We start from the raw sequence: 26328 nt of genomic DNA on the forward strand, positions 1-26328 counted from the left end.
ATAGCAAACAAATGGTCTATGTAGTTTATGAACAGAACAGATACTATTCGCCACATTAACGGTCTAGCTTGGTAACGGGGAACCATTAAGCTTCGTAACACCATTTATTATAAGAAGTGATCCTTAAGAACTCCTAGAACTTTCGGCTCTTAAGAAATTAGCATGGCTCGTGACCCCAGATTGGAAACCTCTGAGCTTCCAACGCCACTTTTACGGGCTGAACGGGCTCGTTTAGAAGTTAGCCATTAATGTTAACTTCTTTTCCCGATTCGCCTAGATAGCTGTGTAGTGTCGGTAGCGGTTGTCGGTGGCTAAGAATAATACTAAGGACCACCTGCTGTGGGGGTAAAAGTCCACTAAACAGGAAACCCCAATCCAAGGTGGCATGCGACCCGTGCTGATGGATGAATGGTTGAGGGGGTTTAAAATATACTCAATCTATAACGGAGCCCATAACGTAGGTAGATCACCTTTTTGTGTAGCGTTACGGTTAAAGATCTACCAAACCGAACCTTAGTGACATCCGGTTTGTCAAATTGAGGTGATGCGTTTTGGCAATAAGGATTCATGGTACAAAGTCCTTGTTACTGGTGACAGTTTCTAAAATTGCATTTATTCTGCCTTGCTGATAGTTAAAGAATCGGACTTTGCCCACCCGAGGCCACACTTGATGTTTTGAAAACAAACATGCTTTTCGTATGTAATTGCGTACTAACTTATCAAGGACTGTTAAGTTCTGGTAATTCAAGGACTCACGTTCATTCTTATTGCAGAACACATTCTCTAATTTGAGGGAGTTTTGCAACTATCCTAAAGTCCCGGGTTTTTTTCTATGGTGTCCTGGGACTAAACTAGAAGCAAGACATGGATGGGGCTAGAGTTCCGATGCATGGATAAATATCAGTACCACCGTTTTGTTTTTCTCAGAATTCAAATAGATTGTGTTTGATTAATGGCGCTCATTCACTGGGACTTAAATCTCTACGATAACTGGACCTTTTCATCGAAATCGATTTCTTGCACCTCTGGGATAACAAAACAGAAACTGTACAGAAATCGATGCTTCATTGCCTCTCAATGACAATGGAGTGGTACGTAAATTCAGATTGGTGCAAATAAAGTGAGCGTAAATTAAGGTTTTAGTGTATCACTGTTTTAAGGTATCTGAAGGTTGCTTCTCAAGATTTAATTTTTAAATCGAAAACCCTAATCAATCCACCTAGTGGTGATGGCGCCTTTCTCGTGCCTTCAAAAATCTATTTCAACAAAAATCAAGTCACATATTTAAGAACACCTCACTTCCATACGTTTAACAAAAATAAATTTCATGGCACTAGAAATCAACATGATTCTTTTGTTGTCTGGTTTTTGATGGGGCCTGAAACTTGAAAAAGCCGTTATCTTAAATTCTGAGCCGCCATTTTGGACTTAAGTTCGCCATCTTGGATATTCAGATCACCATTTTTGAATTACAGTTATCTTCCCCATACCAAATATACTCATACTGAATTATTTTAGACCCTTAAACTCCATTAGTAGCCGCCATCTTGAATTTGGAGTCGCGTTCTGAAAGATTAAACAGACGCCATCTTGAACTTTGAGCCGCTATCTTGGATTTAAGATCGCCATCTTGGATTTTAAGACCGCTATCTTGAATATTTTGGTCGTCATTTTTGGAATCCAGACATCTTCGAGAACTTTTTTTGCGTGCAGACATACATACATACACACATACACACATACATACAGGCCCGGATTAATAATTGATAGGGCCCGGGGCCGGAGCGAATGTGGAGGCCCCTCTCAGATACAAATAAGATGAGCAAAAAAGTGTGTCTATGTTTTTGAACAATAAAGTTAATGTCAATTTCTTGATTTTGCTTTGGCTGACCATTCATACTTGCTTCAACTGTGTAATAAAGTTAATGTTTAGCAACCATGAACGGTTTTTGTGGGGGTTCCTAAAATGTGGGGGCTCGGGGCCCTGGCCCCCGGCCCCCCTTAGATCCGGCCCTGCATTCATACATCGTCTCAATTCATCTAACTGAGTTGATTGGTATATGTGACTCGACGCTCCGAACCTTCTATCAAAAATTCGGTTTTTGAGTGAGCATATAGCTTCTCAGTACACTTTGGTGTACTATAAAGGCAAAAAATGATGAAGAATGAATGAAGAAACATGCGGGATTTTCCATGGCTGGCTAAAGCCTAAACATGATTTGGATGATGGTCAACCTGGGCGTGTTAGTGGAAAACCTGCAAGTAAAGCAAAATCGGGTTAAGTATTGTTTCCTTCGATCTTACCGTTGAAATCGAAAAACGTTGCTGTCATAAGATACAACTACTTAGGTGGAATTGAAAGGAACATTTTTTATTTGTGATTTGGTCTTTTTATAGCTTGAATGTTTATCTCTTCTGGTACGAACTTTTTGGCTCGCTGTATGAAATAGTAGTAAAGACATGTATCAACAAAAACTCACCCATCTTCTCTAAAGTAGCTCCCACTGTGCCCAAGCATCGCATCGCCGGGATTTGCTTCTGATGTTGGAGAACGTAAGGTCCTTGTTCAACGATCCATTCGTTACGCAGCAGAAGCACCGGTCATAGCAGCAGCAACATCAGCCCTGGGAATTGAGTGATACTTGAGGTTTTCTAAGCTCCGAAGAAGGCTGCTCCGCTTGGGGGGTGGATTCCGGTTGCTTGGGCTGCTGTTGGAAAGATGTCACCGGAAGAAGGGCAGTGGGTATCACAGTTTGAAAATTTGAAATGTATTTCTTGTTAGATTGCTCTGGCAGTCAGCATACGCGGTGGCCCAGGGTGACCATCTGCAACGTGGTTTTTGTTTGTTGAAATCATGAAATGAGCAAATCATATCGCGTCTGGGAATTTGTGATTCCCTTCGCCCTGGAAACTCTGTCATATCGACAAGACAGAGCAGAAAACCGGCCCAGTAGTAGCAAACGAAACGAAATGAAAACGCAAATTGCTTCCTGAAGTTGACATCCACTTGTCCTAATCGTTGTCATGTTAATCTGGATTCTCTTTTCTGCCCCGGTGAATCCTTCTCGGCCCCTCTTCAGAAGCGCCGGTGGGCGGCGACGACGGACGTCTACCACCAGCAATGATGACGACGTAATCACCGCAGCACCCCCAAGAACATCCTCTTCGAAGGAAAATCTGCGAAGATGATGGCGTTGCCTGCTCTCATCTGTCCCCGACAGGAACAGATCCCATTCATCCGCACGGAAAGGTATAAAATCAAATTAAATTTATGACCGATGTCGGAACGGTGCGTTGTCGAGGTGGTACGACCGGACACTTACGACCCATTAAAGCCGATAAACGATCAGTAAAATCAACATATTTCGGTAATAATGGGACCACCCCTATGCCTCTGTGTTCGTCAAAAACGAAAATTGGTGCCCGGATTGAACAAATAACATTGCAATAAAATTATGCAACATTATTCGCATCTGCAGTAGCGTGGTTTCTCTTTTGCTGGCGCTGTGCTGGTTTGGCTGTGCGGTACTTGTGGACTAAAGAACTAAAGAAAAATTGAAAAAGAATAACTTCTTGTGGCCGACAACAAACCATAACCAATATGGCTGGAGAGGGAGGAGGCGCGATGACAGCGCAAACATTTTATGGTGACTGGGAGAATCGCAATGCACTCGATGCTCAATGATGTAGCTAGGTTTATTATTTTTTTTTCGGAAGGAGTCTTTTGTAGATAAGCCTGAATTTCTGATGAATATCTTATGAAAGTTGTTTGGAGATATGATAAAAAATAATCAAAAACCTTCTGAATTACTTGTGAGCGTTTACAGAGAAAATTTGCTTATAATTTCACAAAAAAAACATCCTGTCTACGATGCTCGTTCTTGAGTTATGCTATTTCAAAGAAAACTGGTCATATGGCTCTTCTGGACAATTTCCTCAAAATTGATCATTACTCAGGAACGAAAACATTCATATAAAACAATCTTCATTTTGTATTTTTTATTGTTGAGAAAATTTGCTCATGGTTTCACAAAAAATGCTGTGTCTACGATGCTTCGTTCTTGAATTTTCAAAGTTTCAAAAAGTGGTATATGTGTAAAATGTTTGTTTTCCACTGGAGTTTTCAGGAAAATTAGGCAACCCTGATTTATTATATTTGTTTTTTTTGGTTCATATAAATAGGAGGCATCACCACCCCCCGAAACAGCAGCAGCCAAGGCAGCAGTTACAGTGCTGCTAATAAAAGAAAACAAAAAGCCGTTCGTTGGATCACTAATCGGTAATAAATCAATAACTTTTTCCACAAGCATCCAATCGTTTTGCGGTCTTCGAAGGAAAGTTTCATAAATGATTTTTCTACAAGAAATGTTGATCGATTTGAATTTAGGAGACAAAGAGCGACCTCCGGGATTTTTTGTTTGAAAATATAACTTTTCTCATAGTAAATCCTATGCAAACTTTGAACCGCTTGCGCTAAATTATAGTTTCACCGATTGCGCTGAAATTTTGCACGGTTCATATGGGACCTAAATGGAATCAAAAAAGTCGACTGGAGCGAGAATTTGATATTTGTCCCATACTAATGAGCATGAGATGACCGTACAATTCGTAGTTGCTACTCCGTTACTGACCAGACAGTCAACATTGCACAGGGAACCAAAATAATGGGGCCTGGGTGAAACTTTCCATCCTCAATGTGCAATTTTGAAGGTTCAAAACTTTATAGTGTCAGTACCGGCGCCGGCCACATCCTTACGGTCATCGGGGAAGGGAAGGAATGTTAGTGTGACATCCGTTGCTACTAGAGACCGTGTGTACCTCCGCATCCCCACGGTTGTCACAGGAAGGAGGTTTGTTACAAGAGAAGAGAAGGGATAGAAAGTTACATATATCTGGATTCACATTGGTAAGTGATGTGAGCTATGCAACCCTTGATATGATTTAGTCTTCCGCCAGCCGGCTGTCGGAAGAATACAATAATTTTATTGTATGTTTGTGTATTAAATTTAATTAAACATATACCTAGTATAAATATCTTTAAAACCACGCTTATGTCGGATCAACTTGTAATAACGCACGTTCCAAGCTTATCGTTTCTCAGTCAGAAAATAACTGTATGCAATTCCGTTTAGTGTTGCCAATGCTGAACACCGAAGCCAGCGCCGTAGCTTTACGAGAAAACTGGACAACTAAATAACTAAAATCGTTGCTTTTGAGTTTCACCTATGTTCTTGTATTACTTTTTTCACGTTCCCGTGTTAATAAGATTGCGGATAATAAAACCGTTGTACATATTTATTATCTGCGAAAATTCGCAACGCGTAATATATATATAAGTTGAAGATGTGATGAACATAAAAAAATATCGTAAAAAACCGAAATTATGGTACTTGGTACAAATAAATCGACGCGGAAAACGTGGTCTACTTGTCACTGAATCGTACGGTAATCTTGACCTTTCTAAAGAAAGAGATACTTCGCCGTTTGGATCGCTGGTTGCCTGCTTGCAAATCTGAAATAGAAAATAGTATTAAATTGTGATACGTTCTCCGCTGTTATATTTTTATAAATTGTTATATACATATAAATTAAATTTACCTCCATCCCTCTGAAACAAGCGGTATATTAGCAGTGAAAAATGAATAGAGTAAAACAATAAATTGATAAATAGTGTTAAAAAGTACACCAAATCTTGATCCTGGAATGTTCCTGCATTTAAATAAACCAGGCTGGAAAATAGCAAGATCAAAACTTGATGGGGTAGATCTTACACCGTAACGCACCATTCCAAGGTGATCTACCCACGTTACGGGTCTTAAGAAACTCTGTGAAATAGGTAAGAAGTTCCTTCCACCAGCTAAGACATCTCAGAAAATAATCACAGGAGTTTCAGAGGAATGCCTTCCATTATGGCATATTATTACATACTTTCTGGATTTTTACGGAGATTCCTTCAGGGGTCAACATACCCTACAGTTCTTACATACCCATAAGCCCTTCTTGAATCACTTGATTTGCACTCCCACAAACTACGTTCAAAATTTGAGCAAAATAGATCAAGTGTAAGGGAATGCTCAACGAGCTTGAAGTTTGTATGGGAAAACTTGGCCAAATGTATGCACAAAAAATTTCCGATTTTTGCCACTGGGTGGCGTGGTAAGCGTTTAATTAATGAAACTCTGGTATATTTATAGGTGAATATATGCCCAATAACTTTATCGAAGATCGAACAGTAATCCTACGTCTTTTTAGAAGGCATACCTTTGATAAAGTTAGGCGAAAAAGGTTTCATGAAAAAAGTCTTTCAGAAAAGTTTTTTTTTTCAGAGATTTCTTTTATGTAGAATAGTTTCCAATGTAAGGACTGTTCACTTTATAAAGAGGACACCTTGTTTATGCGGTATCTTTTTCATTTTTCAAAAAAATAATCTTCAGTTTTTTGCATAGCTTTCAACAATTATTCTACAATGTAGGAAAAATGTTACATTAACCAAAATGTTTATTATTATGCAACTAAAGCGGATTACGTTAAACGTCAATAAAAACTCAATTCCCAAGATTCTATATAATTTTTCACATAGTTAACAATTAAATTTTCATCAATTTTTCAATGTATTGGAATCTAATACTATTCTACCAAGGGTATAGTTCAACAGTTAATCAGTAGTACTGCACCAAAAAGCATCCAGCTTGACAAAGTAAGTTTTCTTGTTTTCATAGAGAAACTATTTATTCAAGCACAGTGATGTAATAACACAACGGATTCGGTTCAAAATTTGTCCAGTGCATGAGAGAATTGCTTTCTAAATTACACAGGAGAAAGATATGCTTTTAAGTGCATTCTTCAACATCAACTTAATCCGTAATGATGATCATAGTGAAAAATGCCATACTTTCAGCTACATTATTACAAATTTTCGACTCTAGGGAAACTTATTACTGTTTATTTTCAATTCTTATGTCGTTATACTTCTTATTTGAGAATAACTACATGTAAAATTTTATTTCCGACGTCAATGTTATGTTTAATTTGCAATGGATTCAATCGGCGTTGTTTTGTTTTTATCTTTAGTTTTTGCCAATCAAAAAAATGACCATTCCAAAAGCTTTGCCCCATTTCTATGAAGTTCAACTATTTGACCTCAATTTAATTATGGCTATTATATGTTAATATAATCTACAGTCAGCCAACCAAGGCTAGTCAAATTTGTACTACGCCTTTTCTTTTTATAGCGTTGCAAAACTGTCCTCTTTATAAAGTGAACAGTCCTTAATTCAAATGTTTTTTCAAGGTATTTTTAAGAGTTTTCCCACCCATAAATTTCATTAAATTCATCTTAAAGTTTCTCTGCAAATTTCTCGAGGGATTTCGTTAGAAAATACCACAGATATTACTCCAGAGATTCTCCTTAACAATCTGTTTAGGGATTGTGAAATCTTTTGGAAAATATTCCGAGTTTCACAAATTTTATTATAAAATTCTTTAAAGATTTCTTGAGAAATTCCATCACAAATTATTCTGCGGGTTTTCCAGAAAGTCTTCCCAAATCATTTTCAAATTTTCTCGAAAGATTCTTCCAGAAACACCTATAAAGAATATGTGAAAATGTATATGTTTCTATGGGGGTTCACAAGGGATTTCTCTAGAAATTTTCAACAAATTCTTAAAAAAAAACTAACGGTGTACTTAAGGAATTCATTCTAGATTATCTGTAGAAATTTCTCCAGAAATTCAACTCTTTATTTCTCCGGAAATATCTCGAAGAATTTCATAATAAAGTCTTACAGCGATTCTTCAAAATTTCTCTATAGATTTTTTCCAAGCCTTTTTAAGTGACCCATTTCTAAATTTCTCTCCAGAGATTTTTTTTAGCCATTTCTTTGGAGGTTTCTTCAGAACAAAACTCTTCAAGCAATTCATTCGTAAAAAAATTAGGGCTATTTTAAGAAAATCTCCCGTGATTGTTCTACTCCTATGATTCTTCCAGACAGTCTCTATGAGATTCCTAAGAAAAATACTCCTTGGAATCCTTAAGAAATTTATCCAGGGATTCTTTGAAAGTTTTTTCTGAGGTTTCTTCGGAAATGTATCTTAATTTTTATCAGTAATTTCTCAAAGAATTTTATTGCAAGAGCCGACAAAAACTAATACTGATTTGCTCTCCAAACACGTTTCTGAGATTCGTTCGGAAAAGTTTCCGAGATTGTAATTGTAATTGTAATTTTTATTGAAAACGATAACCAGTTAGTTTTCACTTTTTATCGGGTCAAGGAAACTGTCGGAAGAAACTAGTAAAACGTTGGAAAAACATAAAATTTACAAAAACTACTTGAACTTGAAAATAATTTAAATTGAAAAGCTACATGGACAAAGTTACACAAAAAATTCAACTATCAAAAATGGTTGCAATACTTCTAAACTAATCTTTTAACAGTTGTTTTGAAGGACGTCAACGTTGGTTTCATCTTTGCTTCGAGTGGTAGGCCATTCCAGCAGGAGACACCGTATATCAGCAAACTCTTCCCGCTTGACGTTGTGTGGCGAGGGACGATGAAGGAGCGGGTACGTTCCTGGCGTCCTTGCTGCATGTGGTCCATGATGTAACTGGGTAATTGATTGAAATAGGCCTGTCGCATTATGCAACAGATCCGCAGCTTGTAATTAGATGGCAAATCGTGTCCCAAAATTGAACTCCGGACGGCTTCGGTTGAGTCTCTACGACGAAGACCGTGCACAAACCGTAGCGTTGACTTGAAGCATCGATGTAGTCGATCCTTAAGGGAAACTGTGAGACCAGGATAATACACAGCATCGCAGTACGTGAAGATGGGCATTATCACCGACTGCACAAGTTTCATCCTTGTCGGCATGGAGAGCACAGGAGCAAAGCGACGAAGTGTTCGCAGGGTGTTGTAGGTTTTCTGTATTACACCGTTAACTTGGTGGGTCCACGACAGATTGTTGTCTAATTCCAATCCCAAATTCGTTACTTTGTTCGAGACTGGTATGATTTCTCCGCAAAACACGATGTTTGTTTGGGGGGTTACGACTCAGGTCCTGCTAAAAATAATTGCCTGCGTTTTTTTAGGATTTGGTGACAAACAGTTCGCCTCAGCCCATGTGAAGATTGATCGAAGATCTTCGTTGATGGAATTCACAAGTCGTTCGACTTCCGAGGGTGGACCGGAAACATAAACTTGCAAATCATCCGCGTATAGGTGGTATCTACATCTTAATGTTGACGGAAGGCTGTTTATGTAAAGGCTAAAAAAGCAGTGCACTTAGTGATGACCCCTGGGGAGTGCCATCAAGTACATCGCGCTCGGCCGATACAGCATTTCCCAAACGGACCGATTGTTTCCGTCGCGCGAGGAATGAAGATACCAAATCGCAGGCTGCCTGAGAAAACTGGAACTCGTTCCGCAGTTTAGTTTCGAGGATCAGGTGATTAACGCAATTAAATGCCAGGGAAAAATCGACAAGAACCATAACCGTACAGAAGCTGTCATCGAAATTACTGTATATGTCATGAACGACTTTTGTCATAGCAGTCGTCGTGCTGAATCCTTTTCGATATGCAGACTGAAATCTAGCCAACAGCGGAGCGTTCGGGTTATCGATGTGGTCAGTAATTTGCACCAAGAGGATTTTTTCCAGCACCTTTGAGATTGCTGGAAGGACGCTGATTGGTCGAAAATCTTTCGGTTGGACGGGACTGGAGACTTTTGGAATTGGTGTGATCATCGCCTTTTTCCAATTTTCAGGAAACGATTTAGCATCGATGATTGCATTGAAAAGATGGCTGAGTACCGGTAGGATAAAGGGACACAGGAGTTTTATGAAAGAGATCGGGATATCGTCGGCACCAGTGGCATTCGTGTGAATTTCATAGATCATGCGGGAAACTTCTTCGGTGTTGGTGTGGCGAAAGTTGAAATTTGCAGCTCCGCGGTCAACTGCTGTGCGGTGTAGTGGTTCAACTGAAGTTCTGGGCTGGTTTGTGTTTGGTAGCTGCCGGTGACCCTCACTGAAGAATTGGTTCAATTCGTCGATGTTGGCTTCCTCGGCAGAGGCGTTCTTTGCAGTATTATGGATTCCTTCACGTTTCAAATTGCTCCATAGCTTCTTGGCTGGTAGATTGTGGTCGAAGTGTTGATCGGCGTACCGTTTTTTGGCCTCGAAAACGAGTGAGTTTGCTCTATCACGTTTCCGTACGTAGTCCTGCCATTGTACGTCGCCTTGAACCCTGTTCGGATTACGTGCGTATAGCGTGTAGGCCAGATTTTTCAACTCGACGGCACGTTTGATGTCCTCTGTAATCCAGGGTGTACGTTTATCCCGGACGATGATGTTCCGTTCAGGGGCATGGTGTTGAAGCATTTGCTTCAGTTCGGTGGTCAGCAAGTCAGCCTTCGAACTAGGATCCTCAGCAGCGAAAAAGTGACGGAAATCCCTTGCTTGAAAATCAGCTGGCAACCGCAGGGGATCGATGGCTTGAAAATTTCTTACTCGAATAGTTTGTGGTATAGGCCGTGGTACTCTAACGTTGGACAGAAGGTAGACTATTTCATGGTCGGAAATTGAATTGCCTGTAATCGATTTGGACTTTATCACCGCCTCAGGAGAGTCAGTGATGAGCAAGTCGATGGTAGTAGCAGTAGTCTCGGTGATGCGCGTCGGGCCGGTAGGTAGAATGGTGAGGTTGAACACGGTGTTGATTCGGTGCAGGCCGACGAGATTTGCGGATGGCAGTGGTGAAGTGACGTTAATGTTGAAATCCCCAACGATGTACAACCTGTCGAATCCAATCTCCAACAGGCCAAGGAGAATTTTCTCATAGCTTTGACAGAAATGAGGGTTTGAGCAGTGTGGGTTGTAGAAAGCCACCACACAGATGTTGATTTCGTTAATAGTAGCTTGAATCGCAAGGAATTCCGTGCGCGATCCAATGGGGATTTCGGGATCAAGGGTTGATTTCAAAATGGGTGTGGCTTTAATTCCTTTTTGTACGTAGAATCCAACTCCACCACAGGTCTTGGTTCCGCGTCCTCTACCGGAAGGTAAGGAATGTCTTATGAGGTTGTATGCTGGGATACGTATGGGGCCAATAGGGGATGACGATTTCAGTTTCGTCTCTGTCACAGCAAAAAAGTGATATCGAGTTCCGTCAAGCAGCAGCTTGACACCATCGATATGGCGTTCTAATCCTCTGACATTAAGATGTCCGATTCGAAGGTTTGATAGGTTGGTTGAAGGCATATTGAAAATTCGAAACGTCCGCGTAGTAGTGTGATTGTTGGTTTAGCAATGAGTAGAAGCGGACAAGTCCGCTGACAAAGCGTCAAAGAAGACAGAGGAAGAGTCGTGGGCTGATTGTGTGACTTTTTGTTCGACCAGTTCGAGAAGTTATGCTGTACTAGCAATCGGTGTATACCGCTTGTGATCGGGAAGCAGGACTGACACACTGTCATTACGCACGAATACTGACCGAATAGATTTGTTCTGTTTCAAGCGAATGGCGAGATTCCGGATCCGGAAGGTTTGTGGGGACAACACTTCGTTGAGAGTGAACCGATACTCAAGTGCAGGGGCATGTTTTAGCTGACACAACTTTGCATGTTTGTGCCTCTCGAAATACCTTTTGAGAACGGTGTCGCGGGTTTCCTGGTTGTCAAATATGACAACGATGGTAGGGGTTAACGTACGATCTGTCCATTTCGATGGCCTTACCTGCAGACGGAAACAATTAGAGACGTTGCCCACCAGATCTTGGACATCGAGAAAGCGCAAAACATCTTGAACGATCCCTCGAACGTTCTCGCCCTGACGGAAAGGGACCTTGTTGATGGCGAGCCGGGCGGTGTTCACTCTTTGAGCGCATGTATTGGCTAGCTTTGCACCTTCCTCGATAATTTGGAGTTTTTCTTCGACGTTATGGATGAGAGTGGTTGGCATATCACGTTTGCAGTCAGTTTGGTCGATCTTGTTGATTCTGCTCAGCATCCTATCTAACTGCTTCTTGCTGGCACACCGAACACTGTCAATCTCTGCCTGCATCTTTTTGAGCTCGGCCGAAAGATCTAGGACAACCTGCTGTAACTGCGTTAACTCATTGCTAGGAGGGTTTACATTCACCGGTTTCAGGAAAAGGTTTCCACGGATCACGCAGTTTTCACAGAAGAATGTGTACAGCTGGATGTCATTGCAGAGAGCGTTGCTGATTCGCACACACGCAAGGTGAAACCAAACATTACAGCTGTCACAACAAATCCAGCCAATGTTTTGTGTTTTCTTCGACGACTTTTTCCCCTTGGATGGTGGACTAGTAGATTTGCACTGACCACACTTGTCTTCTTCTTTGCTCATGGTGATAGGGAACCACTACGCGAACGATTCACACGAAAGTCACTAATACATCAACACAGAAACGGCAGCAAACTTCAAGGTTATGTCGGGCAAGCGACTTTGCTGCTTGGGGCACTCACGAGTCAGATGACGATTTTTACGAAAATACGGTCTTTTTCGCAGGAACTTCACTACCTACAGGTGGCTGGGAAGCAACTTAGGTTACCGGCACACCAGTGGCCACCGGAAACGTCGGAAATTTAGAAAAAAAACTTTATATAATAGCGGAGACGAAAAGTAGAGACCGCGTCGCGAGCCAGTGCTGCCAGTTCCGAGATGTTCTTTTAGAAAATCTTTTTCGGGGTTCATGAACATGTTTTATTTGGGATATCTCCAGAAGTTTCACTGATACTGTTTTAAGGAAATATCACATGCAATTTCTTGTTGAATTTCTTCACAAATTCCTTTAGGGATTGTTTGATAAATTATTTCATTTATGCCGGAATTTCCTCATAACACATGAGGTTTCTTCAAAAATTGCATAAACAAATCTTTCTCGGGTTTTCTAATCTTCCAAATTTTTCAGAAACTCCTCTGTGGATTTCTTTGAAAATTTATCCAAGAATTTTTCCAGAAATACCTCAACGGAATTAATCAAAATGTACTGATGTATTTACAAATGTTCTTTTTTCCAGTGACTGCATGAAACATTCCTCAAGTGTTTCCTTCAGAAATTTCACAAGGAATTTCTACAGAAATAAAAAAAAATAAAAAAAATGCTTTAGAAGTTCATCTTAGATTATCTGTAGAAATCCCAGAAATTCATCTAATGATTTTTCTGGAAATTTCTTGAAGGATTCCATTATAAAATCTCACAGTGTTTCTTATTTTCAGATTCTTGAAAAAATCTTTAAAAAAAATATTATGACTCATTTGGAAGATTTGTGTGAAGAATTAGTATTAAGGCGAAACTGGATCCATTTCCTCATATTTTGGTTTTTGATTTTTTATAAAATAACGAAGCAGTATTTTCAAAATCGGTTTTCGTGCACATGTAAAGTATGGATCAGGGTATCTCCTGATTTTTAGTGGAAAATGTTTTTTGTTTTTGCAGAAACCATTTTCGAACAAAATTTCACAAAAAATTGGTTTCTGCTAAAATGGAAAATATTTTCCACCTCAAAAAAATCAGAAGATACCTTGATCCATACTCTACAGTATGACCCATAAAAAAATGTCATCGTTCCCCTACTTCGAACTGATTAACCTCGCATGTATCTATTGGATAGTATAGTAGAGCCATCAATCTTATAATGGCAAAGGAACATAGACTGATTCCATACAAATACCTTCGGAAATATAACGTTGAACATATGGATGTCGAAATCGTCCACGCGCCAGAGGCCGTTTTTTAAGGATATAATTTTCTTTCAATTGCTTTCAATCACATTCAATCAAATTTTATTTTCAAAATAGTACTTTTATGGCTGGATAAGGTCTTCAGGAATTGGTTGGTTCGTCGGACAAGCACGAAAAAATTTTTAACTTATAAATTAAGAGACATTTTGTGAAAATTGAATTATTTGACAAACGATAATTTTTAGAAAATATTATGTTTTAAGCATGAAATTGTTTTTAAGTACATAGTATTTGTACCTATCATAAAGGTAGGTATATATGCCTTCATCGACAAAAAAAATGTTTTGAAAAATGGTCTAACAGTGTTAAGTTTTTTATTAATTTATCTTAAATACGGTTTTTAATATGTAGCACCTTTTTTAGTTTTTGTTTCCTAAACATTTGAAATTATTTTTAAAATATTTTTCAAACATGGGCGTATTAAAGAGTACATATTTCTTCATGGTTTCCATGTGTTTAAAAGTTTTTATCTTAGTTCATTTTGCTATGAAAATTATAGGAAAACTTGATTTTATTTAGAAATTGTTAACAATTATAAGGTATCACATATACGTAACCAATGAATATTTTGATGATTTTAATTCATTGGGATTATTTCATTAAAAATAATCAAATACTGCAAAAAAAATGGAATGTCGCATTTTTTTATGGGTCATACTGTATATGTGTACGAAAACCGATTTTGAAAATATTGCTTCGTTATTTAATATAAAATCAAAAACCAAAAAAAAAAAAAAGAAATGCTTCCAGTTTCACCTTAGGAGCAAATCCAACTATCGCGCATGAATTATTAAATGTCGCAGCCTACATTTGTCACAACAATCCATCAGATGCGACATGGGTTTGTCTTAACCTGAACAGACTAGGATAAAGATCGTACATTACCAGTTAAGAGATTGTTTAGCCTTGCACTAAGATTTTTGATGGGTAATATCGAGTCGAAGATCTACCATCAAACAGCTTCGATTTTGGGTAAGTAATAATCGATTGTTTACGAGTTGGAAGTACGCAACAAATTTAGCTTTTGTTTTGTCACCAACAAACATTTTCGAGATCATGTTATTATCAGTTGGCCTAAAGAGTAATTGCCACCCTTTTCTTTGTTGCTTGTTGGATCTATATTAGATGTCACATAGTTTCAATTTTCCAAAAGCCCTTGCAAAAACCTTACCCTTCGTTTTTTTTTATTATTTTTTGTAGAACTTTAAGCCTTGAAATTTGAATAGATTCTACAGATTTGATTGATTTGATTGATTTATCTTTATTTGAGAGACTTTCAGCCCTTGGCTGGTTCGTCTCTCTCTACAGATTTGAATAGATTCTACGTTGAGCCTAACTTAAGTTGCATCAAATTAAAAAAAAAAAAAAAAAAAATAGACCTTCCTGAATGTGAATGTAAGAAAAAATTTATGCATAGCTTTTTTCATTGGAATTGCACGCTTAATTCATTTATTCAATATAAAAAAAGCCCAAAAACTGTTTGTTTTCACTTTTTAATACTTTTACTAGCTAACCCTCTAATACCCAACCTCGCCTTTAGACGGGGTATAGTTTGATCATTTTTGTAATTTTTGTTTCGTGAAAAATCAAAATTTTTATATTTTTGGCTAATATTTAGGACTGGTATGTATATCTCAAAACAGTTTTTGGTGTATTTTAAAGCATATTTATATTTTTTTTAAGATCATTGAAAAATTTATGTTTAGTCACCTTCTAGAAGTCATTGTTTATTTTGTATTAAATCGCTACAACTAACATATTCGATTTTTTCCCAAATCATTCTATCTTAGTTTAATAGTTTAAGGGAGTTTAATGCACTCTATAACGATTTTCCCCTAAATTACACGGAAAATAAAATTTTCCATAAAAAATAAGAATATTTGAACAATAATCATAAAATCTCAAAATGTTTTCATCTCAAAAAATTCGCACCCCCAATTAGGTTTCCAGGGAAAATGTAAAAGTGTGGGGATGTCCAAAAATAAAAATTAAGAGAAATCAAAAACCGAAATTCATGAAATTGAGAATTAAAAATAATCATCTTCCAAAACTAAAATAGATTTAAGATGACGAAAAATGGTATTTAGATCAAAATCAAAAATTTGGATATTGGAGGGTTAATAATAATTGAAAAATTCAAGAAAACAATAGTTAGAAGCATTTGACCGACGGCAATCCTTCAAATATCACGTTTTTTTTTTCGGAAAATGACATCTAACAAAGATCGACATAGATGAAAACCACTCTAAAAGTCGCTCAAATGTCATCAAACATTATTAAAGATATCATTTCAAACCAACAAACAGTTTTCGAGTTAAACATTTTTGAAGAAATAAATTGGATTTTCTTTCATGCGTCCTTTTCAAAAGTTAGGTGAGGAAAAATAATTATGTGTTGATGATGCGAAAGTAAATGATTCGCGCATCCGGCGCATGAACAAAATCTCATTCAAATTGTAAACAATAGAGTCAAAAAATGGCAACAGTTTTTTGAGTATTGGGCTGGAAACATTCATCATTAAAAAATATTTAAAAAGGAAAAAAATATTCTAGGGAACCCTTAAGAAATTCATTCAGTTTTCTTAGGGAACTCCTTCACAAAGTCCACAAAAGTATAAGAATCCCTTTGAAAATTTTCCCAATTCTTCCCAATGACTGTTGAATTTCTTCCAGAAATTTCTCCTCAATTTCCTTATAAAGTCTCTCAAGAATTGTTTCCATGTTGCAAAGATTCTTCAAGAAAAGCCTCCAAGTATTCCATTCAGAAAATCTTCCACGGAGCCCTTAAAAAATATCAATTGATGCTTTCGGAAACATTTTGCATGGATTGGTCTAGAAAATCTCAATGATTTATCTTAACATTTTCTCATGGCCATCTAAAAAATCCTGTAGAGATTTATGCAGAATATTTTGGAAGGTTCCTCTAGAAAAGTGTTCATTGACTTTCTCAAAAATGGAATGTTTGAGAAATACCTTCAAACATTTTTCCAAAGCTTCTTTTAGAAAATCATTCAGGGATTCCTTCAGATTTCATCAACAAAAAATTCAGAAAATATTTTTGAAATTATTCCAGAAATTCCCCTCAGCATTCTCTTAGAAAACATTTCATCAATTGCTTCAGAAAAAAGTCATGGATTTCTTTACAAACTCTAGGGAATCGTTCAGGAAACTTTCCACGATTTCCGTCAGAAATTCCTCAACTATTGCCTTTATCAAATCTTCCGAAACTGCAGAAACTCTTCCAGTTGTTCCTTCCAAAATTATTCCAGGGATTCCACCAGATATTGTTGAAAACAATCATTCCCGATATGCTTTCATAAGTTTATCAAGTAATTTATTTATAATTTACTCATAGATATTTCACGAGTGATTTTTTCTCAAATTTTACGAGGGATTCTTTTAAAAATATCTTCAAAGAATTCTCCGGTACTCCAAGAACTACTTCAGAAATTTAAGAAATGATTTCCATTAGGAATTTATGAAAAAGGTTTATCAGGAAACTCAACAGTTTTTTTTTAGAAATTCCCTCAGAAATTCTCATAAGGATCCTTTTATAAATCCTTTTCTTCATTAAAAAAATTGGGTTTTGTTTTGATTAAAAAAAAAAAATACATTGTTTCTACGAATCCAAAACAGGGATCTGTACCCTCCCTTACTCAACCCCCCTTTTCTGTTCCAAAGAAATCCCTCTCACAAACCGTTTTCCTTTGGGTGGGTAAAATGCATGGCAGTCCCCGTGGGTTGCCGTTGTTCGGGACGACCCCAAGGTTCACGAAAGTTATTCCACCGGGGAAAGAAATTTATGGCAGGTGCGAAAGAATTCTGGCGACACCGACGCCACCACCGCCGACGTCGTCGTCGCTGGGACACCGGTCGCAGCCAAGTCAAGAAGTCATAAAATGTTGTCTTTTTCACGGAATGCCGCCCCTCATCCCTCGCCCATGCCTTCTTCTTCGGTTTCTTGGCAGACCTGAGAGAGGGGGCTGCCTGCGTAGGGGGCTCGTCCTGGCTGTTGTATTGAATTTTTTGGTCGTTATTATCGCATGGTGCAGCTTGTTTGCTTGCGAATCGCTTCTCGGGTGGAATGGACGTCAGGAAGGCTGTGTGGAGAACAGGAATTGCATTTGGATGAGGTGTTTTCTGGCGCGGAAAGCGACAACGCGAATATTTTTTCTTCATTCGCTTAGGGTTTTCTATTGCTGCTGATATCCATATTTTTGCCATTCGGTCTTGCTCCAAATGTGATTTTCTTGCGATTTTTTCGCATGCTTTTCCAGCAGTTGGAGGCGATTTTGGGACGAATGCTTTGGAAGGAAAATGTGCTAGAAGAACAGAGAAAATTCATTGAACTTCTTGCCAAACGAATTTGGTGTTTAGGTATGATGTGGAAAGAGAGGCATAACGCCTCGTCTAATAAGGTGTGGTCTTCTTCTCATTTTTGGCGTAACGATCCAACTTGGACAAAGCCTGTTTCTCAGCTAAGTGATCTTAGTGCATTTCCACAGTTATTAACTGAGAGTTTCCTCTACCAATGACCATTTTACATGTGCAAATCGTGTGGGAGGCACGAAGATACTCTATGCCCAAGAAAATTTTCTTTACTAAAAGTTCCTAGACCAATGGATAATTGAACCCGTCGTCACCCACATCAGAGTATTGTTGAATACGCTCGTATTTACCGCTACTGTTGCATGGGTCCTTACATGATTTAAACATTATAGCACAACCTATCAAGCAGACAGTAAATATCGAGTGTGCTCCGAATAAAATAACGATAACATTATTCAGCCATTCGCCATTCAACTAAATTTGCGATTTCTTTCAAATAGAATTGTCACGGTAGGCATCATATCCCGAACATGAGACACATTTACTCCCGACGGCCAGTTTTCAAAAGGATATTGACAAGCAAACTCGTCGCCATAGAGTCCCCATTTGGACAGTCTCTTTCTCCTGAAAAACCATTCAAACATGACTTATTACCTCTACTTATGCCGAATCGCGTCTATTGCTCCTCCTACAGCAATTGCAAACCACATGGAAAAACTGCCAAAGATCTGCAGCTTCTTTTTAGTGGCCTTGTCTTCCATCTTCTAGAGACATCGCCAAATTGGGGGCAAAAGTTATGCGAATTGATGTTCGCATTTTATTAGAAATCCAAATATCTCGTGCTATGCTCCCAAACCTGATAATCTTGAAAACGTTGGAATTCAAACAACTGTGAAAAAATACTCTTCATCAGATACCTACATACATTCAACCGAAGCGCACTTTTCAATCCTTCAAAGGAGATTTTTCTTCACCATTTGCGCCCGCAAATCCGTAGCCCTGAAAAAGTATGTTTCATTTGCTACAGCACGACAGCGACAAGCATCCCCGCACCCCAACCACGACGCAATTTCGAGACCAGTTCTGGAACCAACAACGGCAAACGCTATGGCAATGGCAGGCAGACAATCGTACCGAGCCAAGAAAAGAGAAAAAAAAAACGAAGCAATTCCAAACAGAAACGTACGTAATTTTGGGTGTTACCACACACCTCCGCTCTGCACCAACCAACCATGGCCATGGCCATCGGATTTTGTCATAACCTCTCTGGTAACGACGACACCTTCGGGTGTTAGGGTGCATTGGGGAAAAATCTGGGGATTGTTTTAGACAAATGCTAAATAAAACACAGGAAGTTAGAAGGACAGGAATCAGGGAGCCACCACAACAAGGAAGATAGGGGTAACAGAAAAGATAGAGAACTTAAAGAGAATTGCCAGAGAACTGACAGAGAATTGACAGATAATTGTCAGAGAATTTACAGGTAAATGTCAGAGAATTGACAGAAAACTGACAGAGAATTGACAGAAAATTTACAGTGAATTAAAAGATAATCGACAGAGAATTGACAGAGAATTGACAGAGAACTGACAGAGAATTGACAGCGAATTATCAGAGAATTGACTGATTGTTTACAAAGAATTGACAGAGAATTGACAGAGAATTGACAGAGAATTGAAAGAGAATTAACAGAGTATTGACAGAGAATTGACAGAGAATTGACAGAGAATTGACAGAGAATTGACAGATAATTGACAGAGAATTGACAGAGAATTGACAGAGAATTGACAGAGAATTGACAGAGAATTGACAGAGAATTGACAGAGAATTGACAGAGAATTGACAGAGAAGACAGAGAAGACAGAGAATTGACAGAGAATTGACAGAGAATTGACAGAGAATTGACAGAGAATTGACAGAGAATTGACAGAGAATTGACAGAGAATTGACAGAGAATTGACAGAGAATTGACAGAGAATTGACAGAGAATTGACAGAGAATTGACAGAGAATTGACAGAGAATTGACAGAGAATTGACAGAGAATTGACAGAGAATTGACAGAGAATTGACAGAGAATTGACAGAGAATTGACAGAGAATTGACAGAGAATTGACAGAGAATTGACAGAGAATTGACAGAGAATTGACAGAGAATTGACAGAGAATTGACAGAGAATTGACAGAGAATTGACAGAGAATTGACAGAGAATTGACAGAGAATTGACAGAGAATTGACAGAGAATTGACAGAGAATTGACAGAGAATTGACAGAGAATTGACAGAGAATTGACAGAGAATTGACAGAGAATTGACAGAGAATTGACAGAGAAGACAGAGAAGCCAGAGAAGCCAGAGAAGCCAGAGAAGCCAGAGAAGCCAGAGAAGCCAGAGAAGCCAGAGAAGCCAGAGAAGCCAGAGAAGCCAGAGAAGCCAGAGAAGCCAGAGAAGCCAGAGAAGCCAGAGAAGCCAGAGAAGCCAGAGAAGCCAGAGAAGCCAGAGAAGCCAGAGAAGCCAGAGAAGCCAGAGAAGTCAGAGAAGCCAGAGAAGCCAGAGAAGCCAGAGAAGCCAGAGAAGCCAGAGAAGCCAGAGAAGCCAGAGAAGCCAGAGAAGCCAGAGAAGCCAGAGAAGCCAGAGAAGCCAGAGAAGCCAGAGAAGCCAGAGAAGCCAGAGAAGCCAGAGAAGCCAGAGAAGCCAGAGAAGCCAGAGAAGCCAGAGAAGCCAGAGATGCCAGAGAAGCCAGAGAAGCCAGAGAAGCCAGAGAAGCCAGAGAAGCCAGAGAAGACAGAGAAGACAGAGAAGACAGAGAAGACAGCGAAGACAGAGCAGACAGCGAAGACAGAGCAGACAGAGAAGACAGAAAAGACAGAGAAGACAGAGAAGACAGAGAAGACAGAGAAGACAGAGAAGACAGAGTAGACAGAGAAGACAGAGAAGACAGAGAAGACAGAGAAGACAGAGAAGAAAGAGAAGACAGAGAAGACAGAGAAGATAGAGAAGACAGAGAAGACAGAGAAGACAGAGAAGACAGAGAAGACAGAGAAGACAGAGAAGACAGAGAAGACAGAGAAGACAGAGAAGACAGAGAAGACAGAGAAGACAGAGAAGACAGAGAAGACAGAGAAGACAGAGAAGACAGAGAAGACAGAGAAGACAGAGAAGACAGAGAAGACAGAGAAGACAGAGAAGACAGAGAAGACAGAGAAGACAGAGAAGACAGAGAAGACAGAGAAGACAGAGAAGACAGAGAAGACAGCGAAGACAGCGAAGCCAGAGAAGACAGAAAAGACATAGAAGACAGAGAAGACAGAGAAGACAGAGAAGACAGAGAAGACAGAGAAGACAGAGAAGACAGAGAAGACAGAGAAGACAGAGAAGACAGAGAAGACAGAGAAGACAGAGAAGACAGAGAAGACAGAGAAGACAGAGAAGACAGAGAAGACAGAGAAGACAGAGAAGACAGAGAAGGCAGAGAAGGCAGAGAAGACAGAGAAGACAGAGAAGACAGAGAAGACAGAGAAGACAGAGAAGACAGAGAAGACAGAGAAGACAGAGAAGACAGAGAAGACAGAGAAGACAGAGAAGACAGAGAAGACAGAGAAGACAGAGAAGACAGAGAAGACAGAGAAGACAGAGAAGACAGAGAAGACAGAGAAGACAGAGAAGACAGAGAAGACAGAGAAGACAGAGAAGACAGAGAAGACAGAGAAGACAGAGAAGACAGAGAAGACAGAGAAGACAGAGAAGACAGAGAAGACAGAGAAGACAGAGAAGACAGAGAAGACAGAGAAGACAGAGAAGACAGAGAAGACAGAGAAGACAGAGAAGACAGAGAAGACAGAGAAGACAGAGAAGACAGAGAAGACAGAGAAGACAGAGAAGACAGAGAAGACAGAGAAGACAGAGAAGACAGAGAAGACAGAGAAGACAGAGAAGACAGAGAAGACAGAGAAGACAGAGAAGACAGAGAAGACAGAGAAGACAGCGAAGACAGCGAAGCCAGAGAAGACAGAAAAGACATAGAAGACAGAGAAGACAGAGAAGACAGAGAAGACAGAGAAGACAGAGAAGACAGAGAAGACAGAGAAGACAGAGAAGACAGAGAAGACAGAGAAGACAGAGAAGACAGAGAAGACAGAGAAGACAGAGAAGACAGAGAAGACAGAGAAGACAGAGAAGACAGAGAAGACAGAGAAGACAGAGAAGACAGAGAAGACAGAGAAGACAGAGAAGACAGAGAAGGCAGAGAAGACAGAGAAGACAGAGAAGACAGAGAAGACAGAGAAGACAGAGAAGACAGAGAAGACAGAGAAGACAGAGAAGACAGAGAAGACAGAGAAGACAGAGAAGACAGAGAAGACAGAGAAGACAGAGAAGACAGAGAAGACAGAGAAGACAGAGAAGACAGAGAAGACAGAGAAGACAGAGAAGACAGAGAAGACAGAGAAGACAGAGAAGACAGAGAAGACAGAGAAGACAGAGAAGACAGAGAAGACAGAGAAGACAGAGAAGACAGAGAAGACAGAGAAGACAGAGAAGACAGAGAAGACAGAGAAGACAGAGAAGACAGAGAAGACAGAGAAGACAGAGAAGACAGAGAAGACAGAGAAGACAGAGAAGACAGAGAAGACAGAGAAGACAGAGAAGACAGAGAAGACAGAGAAGACAGAGAAGACAGAGAAGACAGAGAAGACAGAGAAGACAGAGAAGACAGAGAAGACAGAGAAGACAGAGAAGACAGAGAAGACAGAGAAGACAGAGAAGACAGAGAAGACAGAGAAGACAGAGAAGACAGAGAAGACAGAGAAGACAGAGAAGACAGAGAAGACAGAGAAGACAGAGAAGACAGAGAAGACAGAGAAGACAGAGAAGACAGAGAAGACAGAGAAGACAGAGAAGACAGAGAAGACAGAGAAGACAGAGAAGACAGAGAAGACAGAGAAGACAGAGAAGACAGAGAAGACAGAGAAGACAGAGAAGACAGAGAAGACAGAGAAGACAGAGAAGACAGAGAAGACAGAGAAGACAGAGAAGACAGAGAAGACAGAGAAGACAGAGAAGACAGAGAAGACAGAGAAGACAGAGAAGACAGAGAAGACAGAGAAGACAGAGAAGACAGAGAAGACAGAGAAGACAGAGAAGACAGAGAAGACAGAGAAGACAGAGAAGACAGAGAAGACAGAGAAGACAGAGAAGACAGAGAAGACAGAGAAGACAGAGAAGACAGAGAAGACAGAGAAGACAGAGAAGACAGAAAAGACAGAGAAGACAGAGAATACAGAGAAGACAGAGAAGACAGAGAAGACAGAGAAGATAGAGAAGACAGAGAAGACAGAGAAGACAGAGAAGACAGAGAAGACAGAGAAGACAGAGAAGACAGCGAAGACAGCGAAGACAGCGAAGACAGAGAAGACAGAGAAGACAGAGAAGACAGAGAAGACAGAGAAGACAGAGAAGACAGAGAAGACAGAGAAGACAGAGAAGACAGAGAAGACAGAGAAGACAGAGAAGACAGAGAAGACATAGAAGACAGAGAAGACAGAGAAGACAGAGAAGACAGAGAAGACAGAGAAGACAGAGAAGACAGAGAAGACAGAGAAGACAGAGAAGACAGAGAAGACAGAGAAGACAGAGAAGACAGAGAAGACAGAGAAGACAGAGAAGACAGAGAAGACAGAGAAGACAGAGAAGACAGAGAAGACAGAGAAGACAGAGAAGACAGAGAAGACAGAGAAGACAGAGAAGACAGAGAAGACAGAGAAGACAGAGAAGACAGAGAAGACAGAGAAGACAGAGAAGACAGAGAAGACAGAGAAGACAGAGAAGACAGAGAAGACAGAGAAGACAGAGAAGACAGAGAAGACAGAGAAGACAGAGAAGACAGAGAAGACAGAGAAGACAGAGAAGACAGAGAAGACAGAGAAGACAGAGAAGACAGAGAAGACAGAGAAGACAGAGAAGACAGAGAAGACAGAGAAGACAGAGAAGACAGAGAAGACAGAGAAGACAGAGAAGACAGAGAAGACAGAGAAGACAGAGAAGACAGAGAAGACAGAGAAGACAGAGAAGACAGAGAAGACAGAGAAGACAGAGAAGACAGAGAAGACAGAGAAGACAGAGAAGACAGAGAAGACAGAGAAGACAGAGAAGACAGAGAAGACAGAGAAGACAGAGAAGACAGAGAAGACAGAGAAGACAGAGAAGACAGAGAAGACAGAGAAGACAGAGAAGACAGAGAAGACAGAGAAGACAGAGAAGACAGTGCAGACATCAAACCATTAGGTAGAAGATATGAATATAAAACAAGTTCTTAAACTCTTGCAACCACGCTGTACCCTACAATCGTACGTGGAAAATAGTGGCTGAAAGAAGCCGGCGAAAGAATTGTTTGGCACAAAAGTGCTGGCTTTCGGATCGAGACAAACTCTCTTCGCATCCACCCCCTAAACAGGCTGACAAACACATGGCAATCGAAAACAGCAGCATGAGGGCGGCATCCCGCCAAAGTGATATTTGAGCTCATGAATCAGAACACGGAAAACTTTTCCTGATGGGATTGTGTGTGTGTGTGCGTGTGTGTCTGTGCCGCCTGTAGTTGGAGGAATCGAACGAGAAAGGATGAGAAGGGAAAAAAAGCTGCCGGAAGAGATAAACAGGAAGAAGTGCCATATGATATAATTCTTGAGAAGCGAACAAACAGCAGTCAGTTGCCGGCAATCGGCAGGCGAAGAAAATCCACGATGAGAAAAACACTTGATTCTCGTGGCTCTGAGGCGCGGTTGGCAGCCGCTCGCTGAGTGCATGTATTTATTATAGACGATGTTGCAATTTTTCAAAGTTAGCAAAACTGCACGTCCGGGATGGGAATGCACGGCCGGGGAGGACCGAAGCGAGACTTGTTCGATGCATTTCACTTTTTGTGGCTCACTTTATCGGTAATTCCGAAAGTTTTATTGAGACGTAAGCAAACAACCACTTCGAAGGCAATTAATCTTGGAATTATGGAAGTCGCGAGCTTTTTGCACTGCTGAAGACACTTTTATCTAGACGTTGGAGTTGCGTTTTAGACATGGCGAATGGATATGGTTTTATTTGGAGAATTAGTCTTCTGTCAAGTTGCAGAATGTTCCAATAGAAGGAGAAACGTGCTTAAATTGTCTTGACTTTACGTCTTTTTTGTCAAAGTCTTGATTGCTTGGTTGTCCAAATCGTGTTCCTAATTCTACTTTGAGCTTGGAGATTGGTAATCCGCTAACCAAAACGAACTTGTACCACAACAATAATTTTCCTTGCCACACTTATTTCCACGGACTCAGCTTCAATTGGCTAGAAACATTGGTCCGCAATGGGGCGAGCGAATACATCATCAATTTCAGCTCCTTTCGATCATTGCACTGCATTCCAACATCATGACTGAAGGCAAGCCTACAGCTCTCCTTACAATTTCCAGAGCATTTAAGCTACAATATTTATTAATTTTCAACCTTCCCAACGCCTTCTAGAATATTCAGTAAACAAACACAGGCTTGCCAGAGTTCAAACGTAGTTTGTGTAAAAGCCCTTCGAAACCGGAAAACTTTTCCGGAAATGAGAGAAACTCGTCCTCGCGAACAAAGCCACCAAACAAAAACACAAGAACTGCTTCGCCATAATTGTTCCTTGTGCACAATTAAGTCAGTGAGCAAAATGAAAAAAAAAAAAATCTGAAAATTCTCCAACAAATGCCCTGTATTCTACAGTGGGTGTGAATCTGACTCGACCGGTTTTCCCCGTGGAAATGAGGTGGGCAGCAGCATCCAGTAAAGCCCACCGGGGAAACCCGGTGCACCACTAACAACGATAACGACGGCGACGACGACGATTCCCGTTCGACCAGAGAGAGCCCAAGGAGAACAGCAAATATGATTATTTAATATTCAGCAAATATAAATAGAAAGTTTAAGCCTCATGGAAGGTGCACGTTCTAGGCGACAGAACGGTTGTCGGGCCCTCGCTCGTCTTGACTTCCTACCTGGATGGCTTATTTTCTTCCGTTTTGCTTTATGGCAGTCGGCTGCCCGCCAGCCACCCGCCAAGAAAGGAGCCAAGAAGTCACAGCCTCTTCCTTCGTAGTTCAGGAGCCACATCCTGAATTGGTTGGTTTCGAGGTGCGAATGCTGACTGTTAGCGCAGGGATGCCAAGTGGTTTTGTCCAGTTTCTTCCAATTGAACATACCAAAACCTGTCTATTATGCCCTTT

Source organism: Aedes albopictus, chromosome 2 (assembly GCF_035046485.1).
Source record: "Aedes albopictus strain Foshan chromosome 2, AalbF5, whole genome shotgun sequence".
In the NCBI taxonomy this organism is placed as follows: domain Eukaryota; kingdom Metazoa; phylum Arthropoda; class Insecta; order Diptera; family Culicidae; genus Aedes; species Aedes albopictus.